General features: G+C 37.6%; 2 non-coding genes across 2 annotated transcripts; one reads left to right on the top strand and one right to left on the bottom strand.

Moving 5' to 3' along the window:
• Nucleotides 1–11,870: 11,870 nt before the first annotated feature.
• Nucleotides 11,871–11,977, bottom strand: LOC125996539 (U6 spliceosomal RNA). The gene has a single exon (XR_007491287.1). It is a non-coding gene; the product is annotated as a U6 spliceosomal RNA (small nuclear RNA).
• A 2,505-nt stretch (nt 11,978–14,482) lies between these two features.
• Nucleotides 14,483–14,646, top strand: LOC126028332 (U1 spliceosomal RNA). Its single transcript, XR_007502421.1, has one exon. It is a non-coding gene; the product is annotated as a U1 spliceosomal RNA (small nuclear RNA).
• The last annotated feature ends 9,468 nt before the right edge of the window (nt 14,647–24,114 follow it).

The raw sequence follows: 24,114 nt of genomic DNA, 5'->3' as shown, positions 1-24,114 counted from the left end.
CTGTTCCATAAATACAAAAAAGTGTGGTCCTTTAAAAATATAAATCAGATTTCTCCCCCACTCTCCAAAATTCCTTTTCCATCTTAATGCTGAAAACATTACATTGCTTTCCACCCAGTAGTAACCTTGTCAGAATTAGTTGTGTTTGCTACAAAATTTTCTGATTTCAAATCTATTCACTCTTATTTATAGTTTTTTTAATTTTTGTTTTGGGGTCACATTTGACAATGTTCACGGGCTTTTCCTGGCTCTGAACTTAGCTACTTGCTGGCTTGGGAATCAGATGGGTTGCAGAAATTTGAACCTGGGTCAGCCATGTGTAAGACAAACACTCCACCTGCTATACTGTCATACAAGCCCCAATTATTCTTCCTTAATCTGCTTTATTTGCCTTGGTCTCTTGCCTTTCTTTAAACACACCAAAGACAACTCTTGCCTCTGGGGCTTTGCACATATAGTTTGCTCTGCACAACACTAACTTTAGGTGTGTGAATGATGACTATTTCTATTTCAATATTTCCACCTCCTATAGATCTTACATAATAATCATATTTATTATGAGCCTCTGGCGTTGTATTCAGAGACACAAAACCCAGTGAGACTAGAGCTTCTAAGCGGATAAGGAGAGAGGGTTTCTCTTCCCAGGAAAAGTTTAAATCAGAAGGTCATCTGAACACACATGTATGCAGAATTACACACAGCCACATTCATGTGCAGAGCTGTAGAGTTATATTATCTACATATATATCTACATATATAAACAATTACATAGTCACAAAGTCACAATCATAGTATCCCCAATCATACACACAAATCATAAGCACAGGCAGAAATAAAGTTACACTAAGTTTACCATGCATAGTCATACATAGCGATACACAGTCCCTCATAATCATACATACAATTATGCACACACTAAGCCACATACAGAGCCCTACACACAGGTACACACATGCATGATAGTAGACAGTAACAGTAACACAGTAATACTCATATGTATAGCCCCAAACAGAGCCAAACTCCAGGAGTATGTTACAGTACAGAAAGAAGAAAAGCTTCTTGCCTTGTATATTGACATAAATTTATCATTTTCATTTGATTATGCTTGACTCATCAAATCCCCACAAGAAATGGTCACTAAACTAGCATTGCAGGTTAATTCACTTCAAATAACACAGGTGGTAAGAGTCCAGAATAAATGTGTGTCTAAATCTCTCTAATTGCAAATGCCATCCTCTCCTCATTACACTGTGCTTCCTCTTGCCATTGAAAATGACATCTTAATAAATGTAGCCAATCTCTACTCCCAGTTTTCATGCAACTATTAAGTCTGGTAGCTTATGTAAGCCCAGAAGAATGGACAAACATTAATTATATGTGGGGTTTTTACAGAAATGGATAGGAGGAAAAGGTGAGTCCCTTTAGGCTAGCTGGCAGGGGTTCCTAAAACACCCTTAACCTTTTGAGATGCCCTTTTAAATAGATTTCACTTCTACTGTCAAAGTCAACAGGATTTTCATAAGAGACGTGCCATGAATCTGTCTTCTCCAAGGTCAGGAGGCAGATTTTAGTTATAATTTAATGGCTAAATAATGTCCTTGTGTCAGAGGCCTGCTTGTCACTTAGTGGTCTTTATCCACACCAACTTTTCATGCCCCAACTTCTTTGTCTCCTTCTCAGCCACAGTAGTTTGCACATTTTTTTATTGTAATAATTAGAATATTTTATACTTACTCCAATTTGAATAAGTTATAAAATACTGTCATATTAATTTCATAAGTAGTTGTTCTGATTAGGCAACTTTTTTGTTCAAAACTCTAACTTCTTTTTTACCTACAAATATAAATAAAAAAATCTTTTTCTAGCATCCAGGGCCTTCTCTCATTTTATATGCTTGTATTTTTAGGCCACCTCTCTCTGCTGTCCACCAAACCTCCTGGGGATTTTTTATGGGCTTTTCTAGGAAAATTATAAACCATAAAGTCATCTGAACACATACATATTCAGAATTACACACAGCCACATTCATGTGCACAGTTGTAGATGCAGTCCCCAGGTCTAATATATCATCTACAGTCATATATATAAACAATTATGTAGTCACACAAATAGGTAGTAATACATACAGTCCCACATAATCATACATACAATTATATACACATTCAGCCACACACATAGCCCTACAAACAGGTACACACATGTACTGTACTTTACAGTCACACACATATATCCACAGTCACACAGAAATACTATGATTTAATGGCCTAGAGTCCCAAAGAGGCTGCTACAAGTGTTTTGCCCATCCTTCTAATAATCCACGCAATTCCAATTCCTGGTTTTAACTTTTTGTTTTGTTTTGTTTTTGCTTTTTAGGTTATACTTGGTAACACTCAGGAGTTACTCCTGGCTATGTGCTCAGAAATCGCTCCTGACTTGGGGGACCATATGGGATGCCAGGAATCGAATTGCGGTCCTAGGTTAGCGTGTGCAAGGCAAACACTCTACCTCTTGTGCCACCTCTCTAGCTCCTTCAATTTCTGATTTTTAAAGTTAAAAACATTCTACGGAGTTAGTTTACACACTTTTTGGGTGTAAAATATGTTCTAGTATTTCTAGACTAGTATATTAAAACCCCCTTTGGTACCCTCAGTATTTTGTTGTGCTTACTTGGCAGTAACTACTTCACCTTAGTTTGTGTTATATATATGTGTGTCTGTACTTGTTGGTGTCCTAATGAGACACAGAATTCTTAGAAGACTAATTTCCACAGCACCTGGTACAGTTTTATTCATCACAGTCATATAATGTAAAATTGATCTGTTGGAAATGAAAAGATCAGTAGCATACAGAGAGATAGTAGAGTGGGTAAGTTGCTTGCACATGGATGACCTCAGTTCTATCTCTGGCACCCCAGATTCCCCCCAACCACCACCAGGAGTGATCCCTCAGTGCATAGCAAGGAATAAGCACTGAGTAGTGCTGGGTGGGGCCTCAAAACAAATAAACAAAAAATAGCAACATCCAGAAAGGTAGATAGGACAGATAACTAATTTACAGTACATTAATAAAACCAGCGAAGGTAAAGTAAAGAATTTCTGAATAAAACACTATTGGAAATTAATGTTAAAATAGTGAGCTTGAGTTGGGTTGTAAAAGGTGAAAGTGGTTTCTCTAGTTACTCAGAGAATAGTTGCCTACCATAATGTAAGCTGAGCACTTCCTTCAAACTCTTTCACAATTTTCTCTCTGATATTTGTCAAAACTGAATTTCTCAGATCAATATATCAAATGAGGAATAGGCAAGCCTTCAATTCTCTTCTGCTCTATCCTTGACCATGAATTCTGTGATTGGCTAATTTGGCTAATTTCTGTGATTGGCTAATTCATGATTGACTAATTTGTTTGTGCTCAATATATAACGATTATAATTATACTTACTATAATTCTAATTATACATTCTTATTGACATCTGTCCCCGAGTGTATGTATATCTCCAGAATAAAGCACATTAGTAAAATTTTCTGAAAAGTAAAATTAAAAAAATTAAAGTCAAATATATATATTTAAAACAATCAAATGGCTCTAAAAGACAGATTGATTTTTTGTTTGTTTGTTTTTGGGCCACACCCATTTGATGCTCAGGGGTTACTCCTGGCTAAGCACTCAGAAATGCTCTGGCTTGGGAGGACCATATAGGACCATATGGGGAGGGTGGGGAGGGGAGAGATTGCACCGCAGTCCTTCCTTGGCTAGCGCTTGCAAGGCAGACACCTTACCTTTAGCGCCACCTTCCCGGCCTAAAAGGCTGAGATTGAAAAACCATATGCTTCCACCCTTTTCCTTCTTTATATAGCTAGTCCCATTTCATGGAGAAAAGCACTGCTTACTATGCAGAGGTTGGCCTCACTGACACAGGGACGGTGGGAGATCATTCCTTGGGATTCTTTTGTTTTGCTTTTATTTCAAAGACACACCCAGCTGTGTTCAAGGATTACTCCTGGCTCTGCACTCAGTAATTACTCCTGGCGAGTGCTCGGAGGACCATATGGGGGTCTGCCACATGCAAGGCAAGTTCACTATCCACTGTCACTATCCACTGTATTATCACTCTGGTCCAAAATTCTTTATTATTCTTTTTTTTTTTTTTTTTTGGTTTTTGGGCCACACCCAAAACTCAGGGGTTACTCCTGGCTGTCTGCTCAGAAATAGCTCCTGGCAGGCACGGGGGACCATATGGGACACCGGGATTCGAACCAACCACCTTTGGTCCTGGATCGGCTGCTTGCAAGGCAAACGCTGCTGTGCTATCTCTCCGGGCCCTCTTTATTATTCTTTACCCAGCTATGCAGTTTGCTTGGTTCTAGATATGCAGTACAATTAAATATTTGTGGTGCCAGACGTGGGCTATTCAGTGCTGAGAATCTAATCGGGACTCTTTCCTGACTCTGCACTCATGTCTCACATTTGACAGGGCTTGAAGAATTATGCTGATGCTTTAAGGATATGGTGCTAATGATCAAATCCAGGTTGGCTGAGTGCATGGTAAGCACCCTACCTACTGTACTGGACAGTACAGTAAATCTACCTTTAACTTTTAACTTTCTGGTAATTATTTCAACACTTCAGTTGTATTCTGTTATAACAAAGTGGATTTAGCTTTTTTACTTCTACATTCCACTTCTCTCATCTTCTCCCAAATTATTGTTTTTAAATTAATCGATCATTTATATTTTATTATAATAAAATTATTTTCACAGTAAAAATCAATATTATTTTAATTTATCTAGAATTATTAACTTTTTTATGCTTACCTTCAAAGTGTCAATAATCCATTATCTTATTCATTTTCTTGCTTAAAGTTATCTTATAATAGTAAAGATGACTTTTGTAAAGTGGAGACCAGTTACACTAGTGAATCTGGGGGGTAAAGGAGGGAGATATGGGATACATGCTGGGAACAGGGGTGGAGGGAGGACAACACTGGTGGTGGGAATGCCCTTCATTCATTGTCACTATGTACCGTAAATAATTCTGTGAAAGACTTGTAATGCACTTCAGTCACAATTAAATTTTATTTTAAAAAATTAAAAAAGTAAGGGTGACTTTTTCCCATTGAAATGAATTTTTATAGACCTATTTTAATTTTTCATATATTTTTACATGTAAGATACAATGTCATATATTTTATTTATTTTTAGTTCTCCACCCCAGAGTCCTGATTCTTTCCATTTATTATCTCATTTTGAATTGGTCATCCTGTTCTCAGAGTAGAGTTGATGGGGGAAATAATTAATTATAAGAACAATTTTTATTTTTTATTTGTTTTGTTTTGGGGCCACACATAGCTGGGTCCTGGGCTTACTCCTGGCTCTGTAGTCAGGAATCACTCCTGGTAGGCTCCAGAGATCATATGAGATTTAGGGAATTGAACCTGGTTGTGCTACATGCAAGGTAAGTGCTCTACCCATTATATTATTGCTACCAACCTAAGAATACTTTTTTAAAAATTAAAAAATAGAGGGGCCAGGAAGGTGGCACTAGAGGCAAGGTGTCTGCCTTGCAAGCGCTAGCCAAGGATCAGGACCGCGGTTCGATCCCCTGGCGTCCCATATGGTCCCCCAAGCCAGGGGCGATTTCTGAGCACATAGCCAGGAGTAACCCCTGAGCCAGGAGTAACCCCTGAGCGTCAAATGGGTGTAGCCCAAAAAACAAAAACAAATAAAAATTAAAAAATAGAAAGCTAAGTATCTGATGAGGTTTTTATAAATAAGGAAAATGAATACTCATTATGAAAATAATCCATACTATACTTATTAAATATGATATGTACAGTGCATCAAATTATAATTATGACCCTTGAAGTTGAGGTATATGCTATATTCTTTGGTTTTGTTTTTCTGGTACAAAGTATAGCTTGATTTCTCTTAGTGAATAATATCAGGAGTTTTGAGAGCTTAGGAACAAAAGGAGTTATGATGCGGAACTGAATTAATATTGAATTAGGACCCAAGCCATGGATGACACAGGATCTTGATACTTTCTCCAGATATACCACCACTGATCCAGACTCTGAGGAAAAAATAAAATTATCTTAAGATAGTGCCCAAGACCCAGTCCTGGGATTATCCTGAACTCAGCTCATCTATAGACTCCTCTAGGGGGTTAATAGCAATTAGGTGAACCTGCCTAATCTCCAGTATATCTTGGAGAGTGGACAGAGGGTACAGGAGAAGAAACTTGCTGTATCTCACCATAAATTTTTAGAAACAGAGGATGAATGAGATAATCTCTGGCACATAGAACAGTATGAGAAGGCTAGAGAAGAGACAGGTATCAAATGAGAATACTTGGGTTGCTAACCAACACTTACAGAAGCAGAGTAGTGAATCTGAGAAAAACTCTCATAACCAAACAGTCTAAACCCTGCTTCTAGCCTTATCATGTAAGCCCACTTTTCTGGTGTCTTCATGCCAGGAGTAGGAAGCATATTTCTTTCTTCACAGGCAAAATCACCCTAGTGCTGGTTCTATAAAGGTCTAAGGGTGTCTAAGGGTGTAAAAATGAGGAGACTATTGTTTTTACTGTTCTTACCTCTAACACAAATTCATATTGCTAATTAGTCTGAGATAGCAATAATCCACATACATGTACATGGGAACCTTGACAATCAGCTATCTGCCAATACACCTATTTGTATATTGGTAGTTTGCTGTTGTTTCTCTTTTGAGAAGGCCACACCTGGCAGTTGCTTGAAGATATTACTGGCTCTGTGTTTGGGGTTCACTCCTAGTGGGGCTTAGGGAAACATATGGGGTGTTGGAGATTGAACTTGGGTTGGCCAGATGAAAGGCAAGTTCCTTAACCCTCGTACTATCTCTCCCATTTCAGTGTATTGTATTTGTATGGCAGAGTTAACATCTTTGTTCATGTGAACTTGCAGGTTCCAAATGGGACTGCTGAAAAACTTAATCAACAGCAGAGTATATCTGCTTCTTCACCTCAATTACCATATGATGTCACTGGAAGTGTTAAGTCCAGGATAAATATCCGGTTTCCAACTCATTCCAAGAGAACTCATGATGTTGTGCTAGTCCCACAATGTTGTTTTTGGATAATTTGGGAGACATGGACCTTTAAAACAAAAAATTTAACCTTATGGAGGTAAGACTATATGTTTATCACTGGTGATTGAAGAATGAACTGTTTCTTCTAGCTCCTGAAGGAAGCATCCTTAGGCTATATCTCTCCTGTGTTTCCCCAACCAAGAATATTCTACACAAGAAAGGCTCACTACCTGTCTTTCTTAAGATTATGGTCATGTTAGGAGCAGAGTAAGTTTGCAAGATGACCCTCAATGAGTACTAAAGAAACTGAGTCAAATAGAAATGCACCCAGGGGTTATGTGTTGGAGAGGAAGGGTTTATTAGTCAATGGTAGCTTCTCCAGGATCACTGTCTACTCCATAGAGCTACTGTTACTTTCAGTTAATAATATCTTTTTTTTTCTCACCTACTTCTCTCCTTCAGAATAAATGACCCTGAAGCCATAGCAAGATTCCATAAGGAAAGCTCTGTTCTTGATTTAAAGCTTATGTGGACTTAGAAAATCATTTTTAAATTTTTTTCTTTTTTTTCTTTATTTAAACATCTTGATTACAAATATGATTGTGATTAGGTTTCATCATGTAAATAATGCCCCACTTCACCAGTGAAACATTCCCACCACCAATGTCTCAAATCTCCCTCCATCCCACCCCACCCCCACCTGTACTCTAGACAGACTTTCCAGTTCCCTCATTCATTCACATGATTATGGTAGTTCTCAGTGTAGTTATTTCTATAACTGCACTCACCACTCTTTCTGGTGAGCTTCATGAAGTGAGCTGAAAGTGCCAGTCCTCCTCTCATTGTCTCAGAGGATAGTTGCAAAGATGACTTTTATTTTTCTTAAAACCCATAGATGAATGAGACTATTCTGCGTCTCTATCTCTCCCTCTGACTTATTTCACTCAGCATGATAGACTCCGTGTACATCCATGTATAGGAAAATTTCATGACTTCATCTCTCCTGATGGCTGCATAATATTTCATTGTGTATATGTTCCACAGTTTCTTTAGCCATTCGTCTGTTGAAGGGCATCTTGGTTGTTTCCAGAGCCCGGCTATTGTGCATGGTGCTGCAATAAATATAGGTGTGAGGAAGGGGTTTTTGTATTATATTGTGTTCCTAGGGTATATCCCTAGGAGTGGAATAGCTGGGTCGAATAGGAGCTCAATTTCCAGCTTTTGGAGGAATCTCCATATTGCTTTCCATAGAGGTTGGACTAGATGGCATTCCCACCAGCAATGGATAAGAGTTCCTTTCTCTCCACATCCCCGCCAGCACTGATTGTTTTCATTCTTTGTGATGTGCGCCAATCTCTGTGGTGTGAGATGATATCTCATCGTTGTTTTGATTTGCATCTCCCTGATGATCAGTGATGAGGAGCATTTTTTCATGTGCCTTTTGGCCATTAGTATTTCTTTTTCATCAAAGCGTCTGTTCATTTTTTCCCCATTTTTTGATGGGATTAGATGTTTTTTTCTTGTAAAGTTCTGTCAGTGCCCTGTATATTTTGGATCTTAGCCCCTTATCTGATGGGTGTTGGGTGAATAGTTTCTCCCACTCAGTGGGTGGCTCTTGTATCCTGGGCACTATTTCTTTTGAGGTACAGAAGCTTCTCAGCTTAATGTATTCCCATCTGTTTATCTCTGCTTCCAATTGTTTGGAAAGTGCAGTTTCCTCCTTGAAGATACTTTTAGTCTCAATATCATGGAGTGTTTTACGGACGTGTTGTTCTTATGGTATAAGAACAACCTTATGGTATCAGGTCTGATATCAAGGTCTTTAATTCATTTGGATTTTACCTTCGTACATGATGTTAACTGGGGATCTATGTTCGCTTTTTTGCAAGTGGCTAACCAGTTTTGCCAGCACCACTTGTTGAAGAAGTTATCCCTGCTCCACTTAAGATTTCTTACTCCCTTGTCAAAAATTAGGTGATTGTATGTCTGGGGAACATTGTCTGAGAACTCAAGCCTATTCCACTGATCTGAGGATCTGTCTTTATTCCAATACCATGCTGTTTTGATAACTGTTGCTTTGTAGTACAGTTTAAAGTTGGGGAAAGTAATGCCTCCTATTTCCCTTTTCCCTAGGAATGCTTTAGCTATTCGAGGGTGTTTATTGTTCCAGATGAACTTCATAAGTGTTTGATCCACTTCTTTGAAGAATGTCATGGGTATTTTTAAGGCATTAAATCTGTATAATGCTTTCGGGAGTATTGCCATTTTAATAATGTTAATCCTGCCAATCCATGAGCAGGGTATGTGCTTCTATTTCCATGTGTCCTCTCTTATTTCTTGGAGCAGGGCTTTATAGTTTTTTGTTTATAGTTTTCTTTGTATAGGTCCTTCACATCTTTGGTCAAGTTGACTCCAAGATATTTGAGTTTGTGGGGCACTATTGTAAATGGGATTGCCTTCTTGACTTCTTTCTCTTCCTTATCATTATTGGTGTATAAAAAGGCCATTGATTTCTGTGTGTTAATTTTGTAGCCTGCTTCCTTGCTATATGAGTCTATTGTTTCTAGGAGCTTTTTGGTAGAGTCTTTAGGGTTTTCTAAGTAGAGTATCATGTCATCTGCAAACAATGAAAGCTTGACTTCTTCCTTTCCTATCTGGATTCTCTTGATATCTTTTTCTTGCCTGATCGCTATAGTGAGCACTTCCAGTACTATGTTGAAGAGGAGTGGTGAGAGCGGTGAGCCTTGTTTTGTACCAGAATTTAGAGGAAAGGCTTTTAGTTTTTCTCCATTGAGGATAATATTTGCCATTGGCTTGTGGTACATGGCTTCAACTAGATTGAGAAAAGTTCCTTCCATTCCCATCTTGCTGAGAGTTTTGATGAAGAATGGGTGTTGGACCTTATCAAATGCTTTCTCTGCATCTATTGATATGATCATGTGATTTTTATTTTTCTTCTTGTTGATGTTTTGTATGATGTTGATAGATTTACGGATGTTAAACCATCCTTGCATTCCTGGGATGAAACCTACTTGGTCGTAGTGTATGATCTTTCTGATGATTCATTGGATCCTATTTTCCAGGATTTTGTTGAAGATCTTTGCATCTGCATTCATCATTGGTCTGTAATTTTATTATTTGGCAGCATCTCTGTGTGGTTTTGGTATGAAGGTGATGTTGGCTTCATAAAAGCTGTTTGGGAGTGTTCCTATTTTTTCAATTTCATGGAAGAGCCTGGCTAGGATTGGTAGTAGCTCCTCTTGAAAGATTTGAAAAAATTCATTAGGAAATTTATGTGGTAATGATCTTCTTAATGAGGCATTGGATCCTGTTTGCCTGGATTTTCTTGAGGATCTTTGCATCTGTGTTCATCAGGGATATTGGTCTATAATTTTCTTTTTTGACAGCATCTCTATCTGGTTTTGTTATTAAGGTGATGTTGGCTTAATAAAAGCTATTTAGAAATGTTCCTGTTTTTTCAATTTTATAAAAGAGCCTGGCCAGGATTGGTAGGAGCTCCTCTTGTAAGGTTTGAAAGATTTCATTCGTGAATTCCTCAAAGCTTTTGTTTTTGGGCAAATTTTTGATTACAGTTTTAATTTCTTAAATAGTGATGGGGGTGTTTAGATATATATATAGTATATATATGTGTATATATGTATATATATATATATATACACTAGGCTTATCTTTTCCATTTGTCTTTTCAGGTCTAGTATATTTTTGTTGGGTTTCAATTTGGTTGACCTATCAAATGTTGACAGGCCCGTGTTGAGTTCTTCCACAATTATTGTGCTATTATTGATATCCTTTTTCAGATTTGTCAACAATTGTATTAAATGATTTTCTGGTCCCTCATTGGGTGCATATATGTTTAGGCAAGTAATTTCTTCCTGCTGTAAATATCCCTTGATTAATACATAATGTCCATCTTTGTCCCTTACGACTTTTCTGAGTGTAAAGTTTGTGTCATCTGATATTAGTATTTCCACTCCAGTTTTTTTAAGGGTGTTGTTTGCTTGGATGATTTTCCTCCAGCTTTTTATTTTGAGTCTGTTTATTCTGATATTCAGATGTGTTTCTTGTAGGCAGCAAAAGGTTGGGTTCAATTTTTTGATCAATTTCGCCACTCCGTGCCTCTTAATGGGTGCATTTAGTCCATTGACATTGAGAGAGATAATTATCATGGGATTTATTGCCATCTTTGTGTAGAAGTTTATAGTGTTTGTTGGTCTGTCTTGTCTTTAAAGTATATCTCTCAGTTTTTCTTTTAAGGCTGGTTTTGAGTATGTAAAGTTTTTGAGCTGTTGTTTATCTGTGAAGCCATGTATACTTCCTTCAAACCTGAAAGTGAGTTTTTCTGGGTGTAGTATTCTAGGTGATGCATTTATTTCATTTGTCACTATATCCCAGCACTGCCTTCTGGCCTTGAGTGTTTCTGATTACAGGTTTGCTGTAAATTTCAAGGATGCTCCCTTGATGTAATCCCCCCCTTTTTTTTTTACCGTGATATCACTATTTTATTAAACATCTGGATGGCTAATTTTGTAAAAGTTGTTTCTTTATCTCTGCTGCCCAGCAGACCTCCCCTCCCAAATCCTGTGTTTATAGAAACCCATGGTAGCAGTCCTGACTAGGTAAAGGAAATTGTGGTCTAAAAAGAACCAAAGAGCCAAGATGGGGAACTGCAGAGCTTCCTGGGTTTCTTGGCCAGCTCCACTCCTGCTCATCTGCTCCTCAGGAATGAGAATCATCTCTGTCCCACTGCCCATCTCTGGGCAGCAGTCTTCTTTCAACTCCACTTGTAAAAATATGGAACTCTTCACGAATTTGCGTGTCATCCTTGCGCAGGGGCCTTGCTAATCTTCTCTGTATGGTTTCAGTTTTAGTATATGTGCTGCCGAAGCGAGCACTAATTTCCCTTTTTGATCTTGCTACTTTCAGTATTCTATCTCTGTATGTGGGATTCATCATTGTAAATAGGATGTGTCTTGGGGTGTTTTTCCTGGGTCTTTTTTAGCTGGTACTCTTCGGTCATGCAGGATTTAGTCACATGTATTCTTTAGCTCTGGTAGTTTATCTGTGATGATGTTCTTGACTGTTGATTCTTCCTGGAGATTTTCTTCTTGGTTCTCTAGGACGCTAATGATTCTTAAGTTGTTTCTGTTGAGATTTTCATAGACTTCTATTTTCATCTGTTCACATTCTTTGACTATTTTTTCCATTGTCAGTTCATTTGCTTTAAGGCTTTTTTCCAATCTCTTCTGCTGTATGAAGTTGTTATGTATCTCATCTTTCAGAGCACTAATTCTATCCTCATCTTCTGTTACCCTAATGGAGAGGTTATCCATTTTGTTATTCAATTCTTCTACTGAGTTTTTCAGACCTTTTATTTGACCTGTTATTTTCAGTTTGGAGTTTTCTGATTTCTGTCTTTATATTTTCTTGGTTCTTATTAGTGTTCTGTTCAATTCGATCCATGGTTTCTTTGAATTCTGTGAGCATCCTCCATATTTCTTCTCTAAACTCCATATCTGTGAGACTGACTGGTTGGCTGTTTTCCGGTCATCAGAGTTGCCATCTTCATTCTCTATGCCTGGTGCTGGTCTGCATTGTTTCCCCATTGTCACACTTTTATTGTGGGTTTCCTTGTTTTTTGTTTTTTTGTTTTTTTTGGTGGGGCTCACATCCATCGGTGCTCAGAGATTACTCCTGGCTCTGTGCTCAGAAATTGTTCCTGGCAGGATGGTGGACCATAGGGGATGCTGGGATTTGAACCACCATCAGTCATGTATCGGCCTACTGCTGTGCTATCTCTCTGGCCCCTCTTTTTCCTTGTTAACACATAATTTTGTTTACTTGAATCCTTCTCTAGATTTTGAGCTTACTTTTTAGGACACTGATTAAATCTGATTCATTTTTTATAAGTATCAAGTGTAGTTTCTTGGTAATGCAATTGCTAAAAATAAATGCTTCTCTCTCAAAGATCAAATGGGCTTAAATTTGGGAAACTTATTTTCTCACATGCTCAGATAAGGTTGATAAGTACAAAGTCTTTTCTTCAGAATTAGTTCTGAAACTTGTAAGCTACTCCCACCTCACTGGAAACTTTTAATTTAAAATATCCACTAAACCTCCTTAGCAGAAAACGCTCTCTTTCTGACTGTAAATGTAAAACTTTCAAGGAAAATTTAAGAAATTATAGATACAAGAATATAGATTAGTCTGTTAAACAGAACATGTTTTGTTATTTAATGTTTATGTGTCTTTACATATAAGTTAAGCAGATGATTAAAATGAACTGTTTAGCATAACTGCTCAAAACATGGGTTTTTGAAATTCAAATTTAATGTTACTATGGTGACACTGATGTTTTATTTGAACACTAGCTTGAATTGCATCAGTGGTTGTGCAATTACCCTACACCTGGCCAAAAGGAAATTGTAATTTGCAAATCACCATAAATCATTAGGTGTCCTGTGTCCATACCTAGAGTTTCATAACTATTGTATCAACTTCACATTTTGGAGTGAGTTGTTATTTTTCTTTGGCGAAGATTAATGTTTAATGACTCTGAATGTAGACATTGGGGAGTATGACCTTTAGAGGAGTTCTGGATTATAATCCATTACTGGCTATCTTACTAGCCAATGATGAAGCAATTCAATTGCCAATATTTTTTTTAAAATGTATAATAATAATTTTTATTTTGACCAAAGTGAATTACAAATTTTCACAGTAATATTTTAGGTACATATTGGGATTGAGTCAGGGGAATTCCCACCACCAAACTTGTCCTCCTTCTACCCCTTTTCCCAGCATGCATCCTATATCCCCCTCCCTTACCCTCAGGGCTGCTAGTATAAGTGGCTCCCTCTGTGTCTATTGTGTCTTATTGTAGATTGGGTATTGATTCTGTTGTCATTGGCTTTGAATTTGGTGTTTAAGTCAGCTCATTTATATTACTACTTAGTGATCATAGAACTGTTTGATCTTGGTACCCTTCGTTATTTCCCCCTCAATTTGAAAGGGGGAACAAGATGGTTCAAATAATGTGGCTCCGTTTGAAGAAAAGAAAAAAATAAAATAGGGTAAAAATCAAATAAGCAGAGATGAATTACACAATCCATACCCCCGATTGTAACAACTACCCCCCCTACAAAATACAACTGCACAACAGCCCTCTCTATCAATACTCTCCTTAAAGGTCAATGGACTAATCTCTCCCATTAAAAGACACATAATAGAGAGCTGGATTAGAAAACATAAACCGGATTTCTGCTGTCTGCAAGAAACAACCTACAAGTATAGGATAGGCACAGGCTTAGAATAAAAGGATGAAAATGGAAAACAAAAAAAGCAGGGATGTCCATTCTTATATCAGACCAAATTGCATTCAACCTCAAGAAAGTGATCAGATACTTACCTGGCAGGGGCAATACCATAATCATGAAGGTGGTTTTCCCTGGGTGAGGCTTACCCATTGCACTCCGGATGTGCTGACCCCTGCAATTTCCCCCAATATGGGAAACTTGACTGCGTAATTTGTGGTAGTGGGGGACTGTGTGCATGCTCTCCCCTGAAAAAAAATAAAAAGAAGAAAGTGATCAGAGACAAAGAGGGTCACTACTTATTGATCAGGGGAACACTAGATCAAGAAGTACTAATGCTAGTTAATATTTATGCACCAAATGCAGAGCCAGCAAAATATGTAAGGCACTTGGTCACAAAGCTGGAGAAACACTTGAAAGGAAATGTGATAGTAGGAGATTTCAATACTGTCCACTGGACAGATCCACAAGACAGAAAACTAGCAAAGAAATAAGAGCCCTAAATGAGAAATAAGAAGAACTAGGGATAATATTCTTAAATAGGGCCCTTCACTCCCAGAGAGCAGAAAATACATTCTTCTCAAGTCCACATGGAAACTTCTCCAGATTAGACCGTGCCTTAGTATATAAATTTAACTTGCAGGAAATCACAAACATAAGAATCATTAGAAGCACCCTATCAGATCACTATGCAACAGAGGTCAAAATTGACTGTAAAATTAAGCAATGGAGAAAATCCAACACCTAGAGATAAACAACATGCTGCTCAACAACAGCTGGATCAAAGAGGAACTCAAGGAAGAAATAAAGATTCCTTGAGACAAACGATAATGAAGAGATAACTTGTCAAAATCTGTGGGATACAGAAAAAGCAGTAATTCGAGAAAAGTCATAGCAATACAGGACTATGTCAGGAAAGAGGAAAATCACAAAATCATCAGTTTAAAGGGACATCTTAAGGAGCTGAAACAACAGCAGCAAAGAAACCCAAACACAACCAGAAGACAAGAAATAATAAAAACCAGAGCAGAAATAACAACATAGAAACTAAGAAAACAATACAGAAAATCAATGAGACCAGGAGTTGGTTTTTCGAAAGAATAAAAAAGATAGACAAACCACTGGCAAGACTCACTAAAAAAGAAAAAAAAAAGCACCTAAATGATTAGAATTGCAAATGAAAGGGGAGAGATTATAACAGAACCCCAAGAAATCCAACACATGAGGACTTATTATGAACAACTATACTCAGACTAGAGAATCCAGAAGAAATCGGCAGATTCTTGGAAAATTACCATCTTCCAAGACAGGAACAGGAGGATTTAGAAAGCCTAAACAGGCCAATCACTTTGGAGGAAATTGAAGCAGTAATTAAGAAACTCCCCAAGAACAAAAGTCCAGGTCCAGATGGTTTTACAGGTAAATTCTATCAAACATTCCGAGAAGAATTACTACCATTGATCCACAGGTTCTTCCAAACCATTAAAAAGACAGGAATCCCCCCAATACCTTTTATGAGGCTAATATCACACTCATTCCCAAAGATGGCAAAGACACCACCAAGAAAGAAAACTACAGACCAATCTCACTAATGAACATAGATGCAAAAATACTCAACAAAATCCTATCAAACCGAATCCAGCATTACATCAAAAAGCTTATACACCATGACCAAGTGGGTTTTATCCCAGGAATGCAAGAATGGTTAAACATAAGCAAATCAATCAACATCATACACCACATCAATAATAAGAAAGATAAAAGCCACATAATTATATCAATCGATACAGAGAAAGTGTTTGACAAAATCCAACACCCATTCATGCTGAAAACACTCAGCAAAATAGGACTGAAAGGAACCTTCCTCAAGATAGTTACAGCTAGCTATGAAAAGCCTACAGCCAACATTATCTTTAATGGTGAAAAACTAAAAGCATTTTCACTATGGTCAGGAACTAGGCAAGGCTGTCCACTTTCTCCATTCTTATTCAATATAATCTTAGAAATAATAGCAATAGCAATAAGACAAGAGAAGGGAAGCAAAGAAATCCAAATAGGGAAAGAGGAATTCAAACTATCTCTTTTTGCAGATGATAGGATGATATACATAGAAAACCCTAAAGAGTCCACAGTAAAACTCCAAGAAACAATTAACCAGTACAGCAAAGTACAAAGTCAATACACAAAAGACAGTAGTGTTCCTCTATACAAACAATGAAGTATAGGAGAAAGAGATTAAGGAGACAATCCCATTTAAAATAGTATCAAAAAGTATCAAGTACCTAGGAATCGATAGTATTTTTATCTGAAAGTTTTACTATCAAAAATATATATAATGTATCTTCTTTCCTCATCTTCATTCAATTCACACTTCCTACAGATAGTCTTTCTAAGCTGCATGATGTCTATTTCTTGTATGTGTTTTTGGGAAAACATATAATGTTGTCTTGTGAGTGTGTTCTTTTTTGCTTCCACTACATTTTTATTTTGAGATAATAGAGCTACATGAACTTGTAAGAATTATTACAGGAAGATCCCATATACTTTCAACTCAGGTTTTCTCAGAGGGAAGTTGAAAAACCTCAAGACAACCCCATGAAAGAATATTGACCTTGATAGTTATGACACAAAACATTTCTGTCACCATCAATGCTCTGTCATGCTGTTTTATATAGTCATGCCCATTTCTATCCAACATCCATTCTTTCCTTAATGCTGGCTACCTCTATTTTCTTTTCATCTCTATAATTTAGTCATTTTAAGAATGCTTAGTACATGGAATCTTACAACATGTGATCTTTCATGATTTTCTTTAACTTTTTTTTGCTTTAAAATTTTCTTTCAGCATTGTATTGTTAGGTCATTCCATTTGCAGTTGTCAGATATTATACCACAGTATTCACATGCTGTACTTATCCATTTACTCGGAAAGATTCTTGGATTTTTGTTTTTACTATCAGATCTCCTGCTACTGCAACTGTGTGTATGTGTATGTGTGTGTGCCTTTTGTGAACATGTATCTTCATTTTTCTAGAGCTCAGAAGTGCAACTGCTGAGTCACATTTTCTAGTTCACAAAGAAACTACTGTTTTCCAAATTGGCTCTTGCATTTTACTTGCATACTACTTTACTTTTCCAGCAATGTACCAGTGAATCAGTTATTTCTCATTCTCTCCATCATTTGGTATTCTAATAAGTAAGTCCATATGCTGGGTCAGTGGTTTTCAACTGTTGGTTTGCAGGTGCTGGCCCTTAGGTAGAGAAGTTGAAAGCCACTGGACTCAGTTATATATCACTGTGAGTTTTCTTTTTATTTTCCTAAATGTTAATGATGCAGAACATTTTTTTCATATGCTTTACCCATTTATATAAAGTATTCCTGTCTTTTGTCCATGTTCTTAATATAGTGTGCATATTTTTATGTTGATTTTGAAATGACCTTTTTCTAGATGATAGCCCTTTTATTTGCTATTTAGTTTTCAAATGTTTCTTACCACCTCATAATTTGGCATTTCCTTCTCTTAGTCTTTCATAGAATAAAGTTAAAAAATTAAATGACATCCAAAATTTTTATTTTAGGCATAATTTGCAATATTATCAGTGGCAGGGTTTCATGCAAAAAAATACCCCAAAATACTCCTACAGCAAAACTCCACCAAAGAGAGTCAGCTTTCCTCCACCATATCCCAACATCCTCCTACTGCCTGAATCCCTATCTCCCTAGTGAAATGCTTTCTATTAAAGATCAGTTTCTGTTGTCTTTGAATATTGGTTATTTCTTTACTTGTTACTATATATACATCACACATGAGAGAGATTGTTCTATATCTTTCTTTTATTCCTTTTATTTAGACATCATGGTTACAAGGTTGTTCATACTACTGTTTCTTTTTTTCCTAGGTAAAGTTATTCATGATTGAGTTATAGTTATACAATGCACAACAACCTTCACAAGTGCACATTTATCACCACCAATGTCAACAGTTTCCCTCTCACCCTCCCTGATGCCCTCTCCCACCTGCTTCTGGGCAAACATTTTACTACAGTCTCCCTCTCTTTTCTTTTTTGACATTATGATTTGCATTAATGTTAATGAAAGAGTGCCAGGAATCTCCTTTCTATAGTAGACACTTTTCTACTCTAACTGCACTCTCTACTCTTTGTAGGCAGGCTTCCTACTATGGAATAGTCCTCCTAATTTTCAACTCTATTGTCTCTAGATTTCATCCCCACACTGTCTTTTATTTTCCTTAAATCCCACAGATGAGTGAGATTATTCTATATTTATCCCTCTCCCTCTGACTCATTTCACTCAGCATAATAATCTCCACATCCATCTATGTATAAGCAAATTTTTTTTTAAGTAGGGAAAACTAATTTTATTCTAATGATTTAAGTAATTTCTTTTTTTTTTAATTTTTTTTTTTATTTAAACACCTTGATTACATACATGATTGTGTTTGGGTTTCAGTCATAAAAGGAACACCACCCATCACCAGTGCAACATTCCCATCACCCAAGTCCCAAATCTCCCTCCTCCCCCCCCAACCCCCGCCTGTACCCTAAACAGGCTCTACATTTCCCTCATACATTCTCAATATTAGGAGAGTTAAAAATGTAGTTATTTCTCTAACTAAACTCATCACTCTTTGTGGTGAGCTTCCTGAGGTGAGCTGGAACTTCCAGCTCTTTTCTCTTTTGTGTCTGAAAATTATTATTACAAGGGTGTCTTTCATTTTTCTTAAAACCCATAGATGAGTGAGACCATTCTGCGTTTTTCTCTCTCTCTCTGACTTATTTCACTCAGCATAATAGATTCCATGTACATCCATGTATAGGAAAATTTCATGACTTCATCTCTCCTGACAGCTGCATAATATTCCATTGTGTATATGTACCACAGTTTCTTTAGCCATTCGTCTGTTGAAGGGCATCTTGCTTGTTTCCAGAGTCTTGCTATGGTAAATAGAGCTGCAATGAATATAGGTGTAAGGAAGGGGTTTTTGTATTGTATTTTTGTGTTCCTAGGGTATATTCCTAGGAGTGGTATAGCTGGATCGTATGGGAGCTCGATTTCCAGTTTTTGGAGGAATCTCCATATCGCTTTCCATAAAGGTTGAACTAGACAGCATTCCCACCAGCAGTGGATAAGAGTTCCTTTCTCTCCACATCCCCGCCAACACTGTTTATTCTCATTCTTTGTGATGTGTGCCATTCTCTGGGGTGTGAGGTGGTATCTCATCATTGTTTTGATTTGCATCTCCCTGATGATTAGTGATGTGGAACATTTTTTCATGTGTCTTTTGGCCATGTGTATTTCTTCTTTGTCAAAGTGTCTGTTCATTTCTTCTCCCCATTTTTTGATGGGGTTAGATGTTTTTTTCTTGTAAAGTTCTGTCAGTGCCTTGTATATTTTGGAGATTAGCCCCTTATCTGATGGGTATTGGGTGAATAGTTTCTCCCACTCAGTGGGTGGCTCTTGTATCCTGGGCACTATTTCCTTTGAGGTGCAGAAGCTTCTCAGCTTAATATATTCCCATCTGTTAATCTCTGCTTTCACTTGCTTGGAGAGTGCAGTTTCCTCCTTGAAGATGCCTGTAATGTCCTGGAGTGTTTTGCCTATGTGCTGTTCTATATAACTTATGGTTTTGGGGCTGATATCGAGGTCTTTAATCCATTTGGATTTTACCTTCGTACATGATGTTAGCTGGGGGTCTAAGTTCAATTTTTTGCAAGTGGCTATCCAATTGTGCCAACACCACTTGTTGAAGAGGCTTTCCCTGCTCCATTTAGGATTTCTTGCTCCTTTATCAAAAATTAGATGGTTGTATCTCTGGGGAACATTTTCTGAGTATTCAAGCCTATTCCACTGATCTGAGGACCTATCCTTATTCCAATACCATGCTGTTTTGATAATTGTTGCTTTGTAGTACAGTTTAAAGTTGGGAAAAGTAATTCCTCCCATATTCTTTTTCCCAATGATTGCTTTAGCTATTCGAGGGTGTTTATTGTTCCAAATGAATTTCAAAAGTGTCTGATCCACTTCTTTGAAGAATGTCATGGGTATCTTTAGAGGGATGGCATTAAATCTGTATAATGCCTTGGGGAGTATTGACATTTTGATGATGTTAATCCTGCCAATCCATGAACAGGGTATGCGTTTCCATTTCCGTGTGTCCTCTCTTATTTCTTGGAGCAGAGTTTTATAGTTTTCTTTGTATAGGTCCTTCACATATTTAGTCAAGTTGATTCCAAGATATTTGAGTTTGTGTGGTACTATTGTGAATGGGGTTGTTTTCTTAATGTCCATTTCATCCTTATTACTATTGGTATATAGAAAGGCCATTGATTTTTGTGTGTTAATTTTGTAGCCTGCCACCTTGCTATATGAGTCTATTGTTTCTAGAAGCTTTTTGATAGAGTCTTTAGGGTTTTCTAAGTAGAGTATCATGTCATCTGCAAACAGTGAGAGCTTGACTTCTTCCTTTCCTATCTGGATTCCCTTGATATCCTTTTCTTGCCTAATTGCTATAGCAAGTACTTCCAGTGCTATGTTGAAAAGGAGTGGTGAGAGAGGACAGCCTTGTCTTGTGCCAGAATTTAGAGGAAAGGCTTTCAGTTTTTCTCCATTGAGGATAATATTTGCCACTGGCTTGTGGTAGATGGCCTTCACTATATTGAGGAAAGTTCCCTCCATTCCCATCTTGCTGAGAGTTTTGATCAAGAATGGGTGTTGGACCTTATCAAATGCTTTCTCTGCATCTATTGATATGATCATGTGGTTTTTATTTTTCTTGTTATTGATGTTGTGTATTATGTTGATAGATTTACGGATGTTAAACCAGCCTTGCATTCCTGGGATGAAACCTACTTGATCGTAGTGGATGATCTTCTTAACGAGGCATTGAATCCTATTTGCCAGGATTTTGTTGAGGATCTTTGCATCTGCATTCATCAGTGATATTGGTCTGTAATTTTCTTTTTTGGTAGCGTCTCTGTCTGGTTTAGGTATCAAGGTGATGTTGGCTTCATAAAAGCTATTTGGAAGTGTTTCTGTTTGTTCAATTTCATGAAAGAGTCTTGCCAAGATTGGCAGTAGTTCCTCTTGGAAAGTTTGATAGAATTCATTAGTGAATCCATCTGGACCTGGGCTTTTGTTTTTCGGCAGACATTTGATTACTGTTTTAATTTCATCAATGGTGATGGGGGTGTTTAGATATGCTACATCCTCTTCCTTCAACCGTGGAAGATTATAAGAGTCCAAGAATTTATCCATTTCTTCCAGGTTCTCATTTTTAGTGGCGTAGAGTTTTTCAAAGTAGTTTCTGATTACCCTTTGAATCTCTGTCATATCAGTAGTGATCTCTCCTTTTTCATTCCTGATACGAGTTATCAAGTTTCTCTCTCTCTCTTTCTTTGTTAGGTTTGCCAGTGGTCTATCAATCTTGTTTATTTTTTCAAAGAACCAACTTCTGCTTTCGTTGATCTTTCGGATTGTTTTTTGAGTTTCCACTTCGTTGATTTCTGCTCTCAGCTTTGTTATTTCCTTCTGTCTTCCTATTCTTGGGTCCTTTTGTTGAGCATTTTCTAGTTCTATTAGCTGTGTCATTAAGCTACTCAGGTAAGCTCCTTCTTCCTTCCTGATGTGTGCTTGCAAAGCTATAAATTTTCCTGTCAGTACTGCTTTTGCTGTGTCCCATAAGTTCTGAGAGTTTGTGTCTTTATTGTCATTTGTTTCCAGGAACCTTTTGATTTCCTCCTTGATTTCATCTCGGACCCACTGGTTATTGAGCATGAGGCTGTTTAACTTCCAGGTGTTAAAGTGTTTCTTCTGAGTCCCTTTGGAGTTCACAAATAATTTCAGAGCCTTGTGGTCAGCGAAGGTAGTCTGCAAAATTTCTATCCTCTTGATCTTATGGAGGTATGTTTTATGTGCCAGCATGTAGTCTATCCTGGAGAATGTCCCATGTACATTGGAGAAGAATGTGTATCCAGGTTTCTGGGGATGGAGTGTCCTATATATATCCACTAGGCCTCTTTCTTCCATTTCTCTCCTCAGGTCTAGTATATTCTTGTTGGGTTTCAGTCTGGTTGACCTGTCCAGTGTTGACAAAGCCGTGTTAAGGTCCCCCACAATTATTGTGTTGTTGTTGATATTATTTTTCAGATTTGTCAACAGTTGTATTAAATATTTTGCTGGCCCCTCATTCGGTGCATATATGTTTAGGAGAGTGAATTCTTCCTGCTCTACGTACCCCTTGATTAATATAAAATGTCCGTCTTTGTCCCTTACAACCTTCCTGAGTATAAAGTTTGCATTATCTGATATTAGTATGGCCACTCCAGCTTTTTTATGGGTGTTGTTTGCTTGGATAACTTTTCTCCAGCCTTTTATTTTGAGTCTATGTTTGTTCTGACTATTCAGGTGCGTTTCTTGTAGGCAGCAGAAGGTTGGATTGAGTTTTTTGATCCATTTAGCCACTCTGTGTCTCTTAACTGGTGCATTTAGTCCATTGACGTTGAGAGAAAGAATTGTCCTGGGATTTAACGCCATCTTTATTTCAAAATTTGGTGTGTCTTTTGGGTAGTCTTGTCTTAGATTAGGTCTTTCAGTTTTTCTCTTAAGACTGGTTTTGTGTCTGTGAAGTTTCTGAGCTGTTTTTTGTCTGTGAAACCATGTATTCTTCCATCAAACCGGAAAGTGAGTTTTGCTGGGTATAGTATTCTGGGTGAAGCATTCATTTCATTCAGTCTTGTCACAATATCCCACCACTGCTTTCTGGCATTGAGCGTTTCTGGTGACAGGTCTGCTGTAAATCTCAGGGAAGCTTGCTTGAACATGATTTCCCCTTTTGATCTTGCTGTTTTCAGAATTCTGTCTCTATCTGTGGGATTTGTCATTGTGACTAGGATGTGTCTTGGGGTGGTTTTTCTGGGGTCTCTTTTGGTTGGTACTCTTCGGGCATGCAGGATTTGATCACATATATTCTTTAGCTCTGGAAGTTTCTCTTTAATGATGTTCTTGACCATTGATTCTTCCTGGAAATTTTCTTCCTGGGTCTCTGGGACTCCAATGATTCTTAAGTTGTTTCTGTTGATCTTATCATAGACTTCTATTTTCGTCTGTTCCCATTCTTTGACTAATTTTTCCATTGTCTGCTCATTTGCTTTAAGTTTTTTGTCCAATCTCTCCTGCTGTATGGAATTGTTATGTATCTCATCTTCCACAGCACCAAGTCTATTCTCAGCTTCTGATACCCTGTCCCAGAGCTTATCCATTTTGTCATTCACTTCGTTTACTGACTTTTTCAGTCCTGTTAGTTGACATGTTATTTCAGTTTGGAGTTTTGTCATTTCTGCCTTCATATTTTCTTGGTTCTTATTAGTGTTCTGTTCAACTCGATCCATGGTTTCTTGGAGTCTGTTGAGCACCTTCCATATTGCTAGTCTAAAGTCCTTATCTGAGAGGTTGATTAGTTGTTCAGTCATTATCTGGTCCTCAGAATTGTCATCTTCATTCTCTATGTCTGATGCTAGCCTGCGTTGTTTCCCCATTGTCACACTTGTATTGTGGGTTTTTCTACGTGTTGTAGTGGTATTCATTGTCTATATGATGTAGGCAGCACACTCCTCTGGCTCCTCCCTTTCTGGATGGGCTGACTTGCCTCTATGGGAGGGGAGTCCTCCGTGGATGAAGCCTCACACTGGGTCAAATCTTA

The sequence above is a fragment of the Suncus etruscus genome, chromosome 1, assembly GCF_024139225.1.
Source record: "Suncus etruscus isolate mSunEtr1 chromosome 1, mSunEtr1.pri.cur, whole genome shotgun sequence".
NCBI lineage: Eukaryota > Metazoa > Chordata > Mammalia > Eulipotyphla > Soricidae > Suncus > Suncus etruscus.
Note: the sequence above shows the minus strand (reverse complement) of the source record. Positions and strands in the feature narration are given on the sequence as shown.